Below are 11,489 nucleotides of genomic sequence, written 5' to 3'. Positions count from 1 at the left end.
GTAAAATTTTAAGCAATAATCATAAATCGTTTTTGAGATACGGCGCGACATGTAAAAACCCCCTTTAAAAAAAAAATCAATATCTCAAAAATAAAATTTTGAATCAAAACCAAAAAGTATACAGATCTTTAGATTAACATAACTAAGAAGTGTGTAAAATTTTAAGAAATAATCATAAATCGTTTTTGAGATACGGCGCGACATGTGAAAAACCCCTCCCCCTTTTTTTACAAAATACTCAATAACTCAAAAATAAAATTTTGAATCATCACCAAAAAGTGTACAGATCTTAAAGTTAATATAACTAAGAAGTGTGTAAAGTTTTAAGCAATAATCATAAACTGTTTTTGAGATACGGCGCGACATGTGATTGCAATAATTGCAATTAAAACACTTTTTCTATGCTTTTGAACTTTTTGTATACCTGTATGCTGTGTTATGAAATGAAATTGAAATGTAAGTCGTTATAAAATATGACTATTTGTTATCTGGTGGAGAGTTGTTTTATTGGCAATCATACCACATCTTCTTAGTTTTATAATTACATGTATATCCATTAGTGGTGCATCAGTAAATTGTATGCCTATATCTCATGTATATCTGTAGGTATGAGTAATGTTTAAATCGAATTGCTTCATCTTTCCCGTAATTGCCATAAAAATAACAAAACACTTATATAAGTCTTATAAATGAATATTTCCTTCTTCACAGTTCAATGGAAATTCATATGTCTATCTGTAGATCTCTCATTTGGTTAGGTATTGCTAAAAATATATTGCTGATTTTTCAAATATTTCATGAAAGAGACGACAAATTTCATCTGTGAAATAAATATTTTTTTTAAATGAAATCCATTTTGAAACTCCAATTGTAAGAAAATTCACAAATCTCCAAACTGCCTGTATTTAGAATTCATTTTAACTGAGGTAAAAGCTTTTTAAGATGGTAAACATCAACTTCAATGACACATGAAAAAGAAGCTAAATTGTCCAGTTAATGTTCCTCTATCATGTCTATCTCTCAGCATCAAAATTCTAAATTCCAACACTGACATTCAGGTATTGAAACAGCCAATGCTTCTGCTAAGGACTTTACATAGAATTGCTATCTTTTTTCTACTTTTCATAGACATATTTGGTGGCTTTCTAAACATAATTTTCATCTGATCTGATCTTCCATAATGGTCATGATGAGTTATATGTAACTTTCTACTGCTGTCTCACTGCAGGTCATCATCCCTGAAATATGAAAATGCATATATAATAATTATATTAAATGAAATTTTTAACATGGGAAAAGTGATCAAAAGTTCATCTTCAACAAGTTACTGTGAAAATGCTAACAAAATAATTCCCCTGTCCTACATGTCTTAATTTAATAATGTCTTCATTGAAGTTCATTCAACATTTGAACAAGAGTTTCATTTCCTCATTACTGAGTCAATGTTAGTCATACACATTTTAATAAGGTGCACTACTTTTATTTAATTTTAAAATTTAACACATAATACATCTTATAGGCAGCCTATAAGATGTATCATGTAATAAATTAAACAAGAATGTGTCCATAGTACATGGATGCCCCACTCGCACTATTATTTTCTATGTTCGTGAAATTGGGGTCAAAACTTTAATTTGGCATTCAAATAAGAGAGATCATATCATAGGGAACATGTGTACTGAGTTTCAAGTTGATTGGACTTCCAACTTCAGCAAAAACTACCTTGACCAAAAGCTTTAACCAAAAACTTAAATCTGAAGCGTGACATACTGACGGACGAAAGACCGGATGCACAGACCAAAAAACATAATGCCCATATTATGTTTAACTACATTGTTTTGTATCTCCTTTCCCAAATGTAACTTATGACATGAATAAGGCAGGGTGCTATACTGCAATATCAATATAAGTAATGCACTAAAACCACAGCTAAGAACTTTTAGCAATCAAGCTTAGTACATTTTCTAATAATATCTGTGTAAACTAGACATCATTGAGATGGGAGCTATCTCTGTGGGCCCCGCTGTGAATAACGTGTGGTAAAAAATTTGTATCTTTACCATAGGACATGTGGTTGTTTTCTGAAACCAAAGTATTTTACCTTGACCTTTGACCTAGGAAGTTGTACAAAAATTATGACCCACCCTCTGGTGTTGGTTAATATACATGTCAAGTATAAAGTATGAAATCATAACGGTTCTCTAGATATAGAGCGGACACAATTTGTTACGTATCGACCGACGGACAGACTGATCACTATAGGGCGACCAGCTATTCGGCGGGGCTCTAATAAAGTTTATTGCTGGTAAAGATACATGTACGTTATTAAAATCAGAAATTATTGTGTGCATTTATTATTGCAATTTTTGAAGAATGGACAAAAATGCGATATTAATTATTGTGATTTCAGAAAAATACAGTTATATGTATTGGATATCAGAATGTGACTTCTTATTATTGCGATACTCACAAAGTTACCTTAAAAAAACATTGCAATAATTTCTGAATTTACACCATACAATATTCTTACATAATGTACGACAACAGAAATTTATTTGCACAAATTATAAAAGAGGAAGAAAAGCAAGGCTTGCATAGATTTTCTCCTATTCGTCATTTTGTTCGTAACATTTGCTTTAATGTGGACTGTAAAGAAGACACAAAATTGAGCTGTAAAATAGATTTTTTTAGTAATTTGATCACATAACTGTTTCCAACTCTAAGCAACAGAAGCAGGATACCAGTAGAATATATATATATTACTATATATATAATATAGCTTGATCGCTTCAGTCAGATTATCTGAGCACCTGTATTTGTATAGCAAAATGGTTGGTTATATTTAATTATGGGATTATTAATGTGTACCGATTCTTTTTGTCGTAGAAAATTGCCCTTTCTATAAGTTGTAATTAGAGTTGAACTAGCTTTCAGTAACTGCAAGTACTTTGTGCCTTTTTTTTTTGTGCAACATGTATGTGTTGATCTGACAAGTTAATTGTCAAGCCTATTTCAATAACTTTTACAGTTTGTTATGTTGTACTGTGACACCACTGTTGTTGAAGACAGCAAAGCAACCTATATATAGATGCTTTCATCTACATCATTTGGTCTCTGTTGGATAGTTTTCTCATTGCAGTCATACCACTTCTTCTTATCTTTATATTAAAAGATTTGGTCTTCTAACTAGTAGTAGGAAAAGATTTTGGTGCAGATTGATTTGATATACAAAAACAAGGGATAACCAGTTTTAATAGCGAGCAAAAAGAAAAAATACAACAATTTACCTGTCTAATAATAAAGCTTTTCAAATTCAAACCATTACTTTATAGTTCATCAAAGCTCAGGAATAGCATTCTGTTTCTTATATTTGACAGGTCAGCTAAAAATAAGAGAAAGTAATTTTTTTAATACAAATACAGATACTTTTTTTAAAATAAGGAGCAGATTAATTACAATGAATCATACACGATACATAAATAAATATAACATATCAAATAAAGAAATTACGTCTGCCACCCAACCCCGAATTGATATCTGGATTTCCCTCATAGAAATAATGCTCATTTTTTTCTTTGATTTCTAGAAGAATTGCTTCATCATATTTAAAATAAAGAGCTGCGCCATGAGCACATGATATGTCTGTTGTCCTTTAGCTCGTCTTTATGCCTTAAATTAATCTTTATGATTAACTAGAAATACTGCTCAAAATACCCCCCCCCCCCAAAAAAAGCCCACAAAAAAACATGCACACACCAGCACACAGAGGCACAAATCATGAATAATTTTTTAGAATAAAATCCCATAACTCGAAAAAGTAAAAATCTTAAATATATAAAAATTGTATGGGAGCTTATGTTACAGTTCACCAAAGTTTCATGAAAATTTGTTAAAGCATGTATGAGTCATTGTCCGAAAACTGGAGAAAAAAACAACCCTTTTTTATGAATAAAGTCCCAATACTCAAAAGCGAGAAATCAAAAATAAAAAAAAAATGGAAGGAAACTTTTGTCAATAAATATAAACAATTCACCAAAGTTTCATGAAAATTGGTGAAAGCGTTTTTGAGTTATTGACTGAATGATTCACCAGCGATGTTTCTTAGCTTATTTCGAAAAAATTGAACCAAACTGGGTGCTAAATGTGAATGATTAATTCACTATTGCACTTTCATTAAATATTGAAAAAATAATAATCATATTTTAATTTTTTGTATATCTCGTAGCTTAGATGCCCCATTAAAGGCAGGCGTATAATGACTGCAGGCTTTATTTTGAACATTTCTAAATCATTGGGTGCATTTAATATTATTGTGATTTTTGAAAGGAGGGACAATAAACTGCTTCGCTGATCGCAGCTGGATACGCCCGCAGAGGTCCAACCCTGAACAGTTGGGTCAAAAATGGAGACAATATTCAAGCTTGATACAGGTCTGAATTTGGATTGTAATTAAATATTTGACATATTATAGGTTTCTGAATAAATGTAGTCAAAGAACTTGAAATTGGTTATATGAATTGAATTAATTTATTCAATTAAAGATTTCTTGCTGTTGTGCAATACACTATGCTGTTGCGCATTACTTAGTAAATCTGTTGTCAGACTATAAACAAATAAAATTTATAAAATTCTAAAGGGAGCTTACATCAATAGATATAAACAATTCACCAAAGTTTCATAAGAATTGCTGAAAGCAATTTTGAGTTATTGTCCGAAAACTGGAAAATCCCCCCTTTTTTATGAATAAAACCCCGTAACTTGGAAACGTAACATCTAATAATAGTAAACGGGCGTATAAAAATGTGAGGTTAATTATAATTGCGATATTCATCGGATTAATCGCAATTCTTCTGAATTTATAGTACAATAATTTACTGCCTTGTCAATGTCTGTTGTAACTGTATATAACGTGAGCCGAGGGTACCCAAATTGCTCCTATTTTGACAGTGTTTTTCACATACATTTTTTTAAGATCCAGACAAAAATTTCCATTCTGTGTTTATTTTGTAGATGTATCCTTATTTACTATTTAGTTCCACCAATTTAATTTTGAATCCATATTGAATCATAGAAAAATGGGTTTTTAAAAACCGACCTCCAAACAATCCATGATTCTGTAATGAGGAGTACCCAAAATGCATCCATGCTTTAATTTCTATCCTTGAAATTCGAATAACAGATGCTTTGTTTTATTTCTTAAAATTTTTAGAACAATTTGACATTTAAGTCCATGCTTGCTATTCAATTTTTAAGAAATTAATACTCGTATGGCGTAACATATTTTATTTGCTCATTTTTAAAAGATGACTTTTTGTGGACGTCGCATGCTAATGTTTCCGTAGATTTTACTTTTCCAGTGAATACTTCATCTGTTGATATATACTGTAAACGTTTTGAGAATATTTAAATATATGTACCTACATGTATTAGAAAAATGTGCATTTAAATGTCAAATAATTTAAAAAAATACAAATTGTTTAGTGCCTTAGAAAACTTGCAAGATTTGCTAAATAGGTGCAATTTGGGTACTGTGACGCAAGACATCATCAGCATGCAAGCAGTGCTCTTTTTCATTTGAATACTGATGATTTAACCATATCTTAAAAGAATATGTCAACGTGGGCAGTCATGATATTGATAAGTCTATTATTATTGTCTCATGAGAGGCTTTCTTAATTTTTTGCTAGAATGACGGTCATATGAAGTGTCACAGTAAATCATTAACAAAGCCTTTCAAGAAAAATAATATTATTTGGACTATCATGTTCAAAATTGTTCTCATGTATTTTATAACCAACAAGTATATAAACTTGCAATTGGTCATATTGCTGACTTGGTTCTGGATTTTAAAAATATTGGTTTAAAAATAACTTATTCAAGGTGCAGGCATTTTCCAGAGAAAGACGCACAGTCCACGATAAGTCAAAATAATAGGCTGTTTTTAATGTTTCCGATATCGGGGAGGGGGTGGCGTTAACGCTGTAAACTTCCAAGTAGGGATCTATAAAATTCAAAGTTGAAATATACCATCAACACTTGGCAGAAAATATTATACTATGGGACTTCACAATTGAATTGCTTTGGTTGGTTGGTTGGTTGGTTGGGGGGGGGGGAGGGGTTACACCATATGTGACCGATCTCCAAATTACGTGTTCAGGGTTCCTTTGAGCAAGTTTTTGTGCCCTAAGCTTCAAATTAAGGGCTCCATGATATGAAGGTAGGGATCATGGCTCCAGCAACGTGGGCTCCGGACGAAAGTCAACGGTGGAGCAAACTTTGTTATAATTTACAGATGTACCCAACCAGGATACCTGCAAAACGTAAATTAAAAATGAATTTCAGAGTAAATGTTGAGAATGGGCTCTTGGTATAATGCAGGGAACTTGTTTCATTCGATATTCTGTTCATTTACTGACGGGACTCGATAAATTATTCAAATTTCAGATATTTTTTGCAGTCTAGTTTCGTTTTGACCACGTATGTAACATGCTTGCCAACACTGAACTCGTTTTATCTAATACTGTGTCGTTTTTCGCCTTCTGAAGCGAATGATTAACAAAACAAGCAACGTATGTTTCATAACTTTTACATATTTGGTGGCTTACACTTACTTTTCTGGCTAGATTTTCACGTAGAAGTGAAAATAATTTCCGCTGCAAGGTGCTTTCCATTCTGCAAACTACAAACATCTGTTCGACGGCGATCGTCTACTGATTGGTTGATCATCAAAAGGAGGCGGTATCCACAAGCCGACAATCTCGGCACAAAAAAAAACTATTGCAACCGTTTACCATAATAATTAAAGCACAAACATACAATATTCGTGTTTCAGTAAACAAATTACACCATATGGATACCTGTTTTTAATTAACAGGCAAGTATGTAGTTTGATTTCATACAGTTTTATCGATAGACGCAGCTTAGGTACTCTCCGCCATTAATGAATATATGAATACATAATGAGGTACCTGCGGGGTTATCTGCCCCTGACCAAATCTAATCGAAATTGCCTTAACATCACTGCGTAAGCAAAAACGTAATCATCTCAAATAATTTCACATAATAAACAACTTTAATTGATGTGTTTTTATAGAGTTGATGGTTAATTTTTTAGGAGGTTGACAAACTGTTTAGGTAAATAATTACTAATTCGGACCTTGTCTAGAAGATATACATATTTTAAACAAAACAGTCACTTTTAAGAAAAGAAAAATATTTGGGTAATTTTGGTATCAACTTACAGTTAAGGAGTTATAGTCACTATATAACTATTGTTGAATGTCTTTATTGACTAATAAACCATATATTTAAAACTGAAATAGAAGGGTATATCTGTGAATTCTTGAAATTGTAGAATATAACATGGGGCTATGAATTAGTGGTTTATACCTTTATATATCTTAGTATTGTATAGGACATTGTGTAGCCCTGTTATTTTATTATGTTGTGTTATGCTGCTCACTTAGTTTTCAATTGCCGTGAAACCCGAATATCTTTTTTAGTTATAACTCTATTTAGTTTTGGTCAAATTAATCAAGTAATGCATTCGTGCTGATCATATGGATATAAATGGACTAAGGAAAGGTAATAACATTAACGGTACCAACTTTTCTGCACAAGATGAGCATTATGACAATATCATCAGTGATGCTCGGGGACAAATTATTTGAAAATCCAAAGCTTATTAAAAGTATGAAGAGCTTATGAACCAAAAATAACAAATAAGTATAACCAAATTCTGACAAGGAATCAGAACTTTGCCTGAGGGAGATACATTCCTTCAGTTATTATAATTTTCAAAATTTTAATAACACAAAATCCGTATTTTCGTGCCAGCACCAACGTACTAGCTACTTGGCTGTTGATAACCCCGGGGACTGACAGTCCACCAGCAGAGGCATCGACCCAGTGGTAGTAATACCATTAACGGTACCAATTGTTCTGCACCAGATGCACATTTCGACGATAGATGTTTAAGACACCAACAAAACAAACGGAGAGAAGGATAATGTTGAACTGTAGATTAAAAAAAATAGTTATATATGATGTAAATTGTAAAATTGTACCTATGCCAGATATCTAAGTTGTCAAATAGGTTATTCATTCGTTCGCAATTGTACAATGTTTCCTGGTTCTCGGACTCACAACTGCTTGTGATCATGGAATTGGGCGTCACCTGACAACATAAGTGACCTTGTTAAGGCATACGGTCTATATCTGTCCTTTCGATTGCAATATCCATAATGTTAAATTTAATAATTGTCAGCTTTTTTTATTGAATAAACACAAGTAAAGTCAACAACAGTTACCAACATTAAATATCGAACAATGGTGATAAATTTCAAATAGACCGATTAATAATTTAAAGTTAAAATTCAATGTAATTTATGATTTCTTTATTTAGATTCATCATGGACAAAAATAACAGAAACCACGAAACTGACGACGATGAAAATGTGTATGGAATGAAAAAAATTACATACTTGGAAAAATACGGGGTTAAACATTTTCCTTACCGTGGAAGGCGCAAATACACACCATTAATTATTCGATCTGTACATGGAGGGATGTTTATCTCAAACGATGTTTTTGGATTGACAATCAGGCAGTTTGAAAGAATGTATAAAGATTGTCTACAAAGAAGGAAAACACATGAACCATGGATACTAAACCTTAGATATCCTGAAAAATCTTCAAATGAATATCTGGAATACTTACAGAATTGTACAGACGGTTATAAAGGTAATTACTTTGTAATGTCTAAAACCTTTGTAAAATAAAATAAACAATTACAGGTGTGTACTAGATTCTAATTTACCACAACTTGAAATAAAAAATCATTAGCCAGGCACCTTATAGCTAAGTCGTTGTCGTGTGTTGCTGTTAATCAGATTTTTTGTTTGTTTATTATTTTGTAGAGGCCTTTGGTTGTCTCGTTTGAATTGTTTAACATTTGTCATTTCGGGCCCATTCTTAGCTAGCTTTTCGTTATGGGTGTTGTTAATTGTTGAATGCCATAGTTGCTAACATCTACGTAACTTGATATCTGGTGGATAGTTGTCTCATTAACCATAATAACTCATCTTTTTATGTTTAAATGGACAACACAATGACTTAAATGCGATATTCAAGGAAACAAACAAGTTCGCAAAATACTATACAGTAAAGTAAAAAATGAGGAACTCGAACCCAACAGGAACCAAGGGTTGCATGTAGGTGCTTAAGAATGTAACAAATCCTTGATCTTCTGTAAACAGTGCTACTAATTGGGTTAGTATATGGTGCTCAGGAATTTAACAGTTCCTGTTCTACTATCTGTTGTGGTGCTGTTGGGAAGACAATAATTATATATACGTCTCATTCGGTTATTAATTTAACAGTTCCTGTTCTACTATCTGTCGTGGTGCTGTTGGGAAGACAATGATTATATATACGTCTCATTCGGTTATTAACGATATATGACCAGTGGATGTGATTATCTCATTGATAATATAAATAACTTCTGTAAAAAAAAACCTGTTTAACCCGTTTAAATGTCTTCATTGTATGAAGAAATATTTAAATATTTGAACAAAGAGGCTAAAGATTGATGTAAAATATAAACAGAGGTGTACGATTTGTTATTAGGAAAATGCTATCAACATATTTAGACATATATGGTTTTAAACACATATTTCTCAAGTCATACGGATTACGAAAAAGAGAGACGAAAGATACCAGAGGGACATTCAAACTCATAAGTCGAAAATAAACTGACCACGACATAGTTAAAAAGGAAAAGACAGACGAACAAAGTACACAAAATTAAGACTGGGCAACACGAACCCCACCAAAAATTGGGGGTTATCACAAATGCTTCGTAAGGGTAATGAAATACTGCTCCACATGTGGAACCCGTCGTATTGCTCATGTTAGTACAAACTCGATAATAAGTATAATTCGGTAGGTCACATTCGGGAAAAGAGGATGGGATTGTAGTTTGACATTTGGGACATATCCGCTATCATTTGTGAAACGGATATTTCGTAACGGTCAACCAACTTGTGATGGTGTCCGTAAGACTTACGAAGGGATGATTTCAACTTCACCAATTTGAACTCTTGGTTTAATAACTTCCTTGTAAGCAGCAACCCTCTTTCAAGGAACTCATGATAGGAAATACAAGACCTGTAATATTGTATCAACTGGGAGATATATATTCCGTATGCATGCGCTGATGGAATGTTACTACATAGAAATGGAAAGTTCACAATTGGGAAATCTTTTTTGTCGTAAAGGTGTGTTTTCAACCGACCTTCATTGTCAATTTCTAGATGTAAGTCAATATATGAGGCAGACTTAACTGTATCTGTTGTATCCTTTATCTATAGTTCAATGGGATAGATGCGTTTAACATAGTCACCAAATTTTGAATTATTTAGTGAGATAACACCATCTATATAGCGGAAAGTAAAGTTGAAGGATACTGCTAACTTCTTTTATTCCTTCCTAAGAAGATCCTGTATGAAGTCAGCCTCATATGCATAAAGGAACAAGTCGGCAAGAAAAGGGCCACATTTCGTTCCGATGGGAATGCCGATTGTTTGTTATAAATCAAGTCTTAGGGTTAAAGCTAAATCTTCATCAAATTTTAAAAATATCTTTTTAATTAGCGCGTGATAAACGCTTTTCTGAATCTTTGTTAAGATAACTAGATTTAAATGAAATTTCTATGTGAGGTGGGGTGTCTATTTGATGTTACCTTCAACAGGAACCTTCAAAAATTTAGATAGTTTTACATGGACTACATAACCATGTCATCTACACATTGTGTCTATCTGTTGATAACCTAAAGCATTGCAATCATAATAAAGTTTCCATTATGAGCAGGTACAATGAATCATATATTTGGTCGGCTTTGATTGAAACACGACATACTGCACTTGCATTGAATACAGTAGTTTAAATAAAACAAGATGTCAGATCAAGAAGCTAAATAAAATTTCAATAGTCATTCTTTGTAAGACTTTTGTCATTTGTTTATATGCACATATAACAGTCAAATTACACAATCAGTAAATTTGACAAAATATGCATATGTAATTAATCAATGGGGTCTTGGTGGACGAGTGATTTAAGTAGTTGACCTACTGTATTAATAGTATGTCAACACTGAGGATGTGAGCTCGAATTATGCACAGGACAGATGCACTCGACTCCTATCTTAACTGACTAGGATTGTTAGTTTACAGAAGGTCGTTGGTTCTCTCCAGGCACTCAGGCTTCCTCAACCAATAAAAACTGACCGCAACAAAGTGGCACAATAGTGTTGAAAGTGGCTTTAAACCCTACCCAATCAATCAATCAAATTAATCAATGAAAACAAGAACATTAAAATAACAATAACAAACACATGTGTATCGTCAGGATAATCTACGGATTTGACAAAACAAAATTACACATTTGTTTCTTCAAATATTTCAACCAAGCAAACTAAAAAATCAATAAAA

At 32.6% G+C, this 11,489-nt stretch overlaps 1 long non-coding RNA gene across 3 annotated transcripts in view; it reads right to left on the bottom strand.

Moving 5' to 3' along the window:
• Positions 1 to 1,102: 1,102 nt before the first annotated feature.
• The window catches only part of LOC127723284 (uncharacterized), an 89,928-nt gene continuing 79,541 nt past the window's right edge, over positions 1,103 to 11,489 (bottom strand). Inside the window, exons 1-3 of one of the 3 annotated variants that reach the window (XR_007991976.1) lie at positions 6,612 to 6,762; positions 3,288 to 3,382; positions 1,103 to 1,238 (exon numbers count right to left, since the gene is read on the bottom strand). This is a non-coding gene — a long non-coding RNA (uncharacterized LOC127723284). Of the gene's footprint in view, positions 1,239 to 3,287; positions 3,383 to 6,611; positions 6,763 to 11,489 lie in introns of those variants that run through there. The other 2 variants (XR_007991977.1, XR_007991975.1) reach the window with 2 other exon arrangements.

This window comes from Mytilus californianus, unplaced genomic scaffold, assembly GCF_021869535.1.
Source record: "Mytilus californianus isolate M0D057914Y unplaced genomic scaffold, xbMytCali1.0.p SCAF_13, whole genome shotgun sequence".
Classification (NCBI taxonomy): Eukaryota; Metazoa; Mollusca; class Bivalvia; order Mytilida; family Mytilidae; genus Mytilus; species Mytilus californianus.
This window is presented reverse-complemented; position numbering and strand designations above follow the sequence as displayed.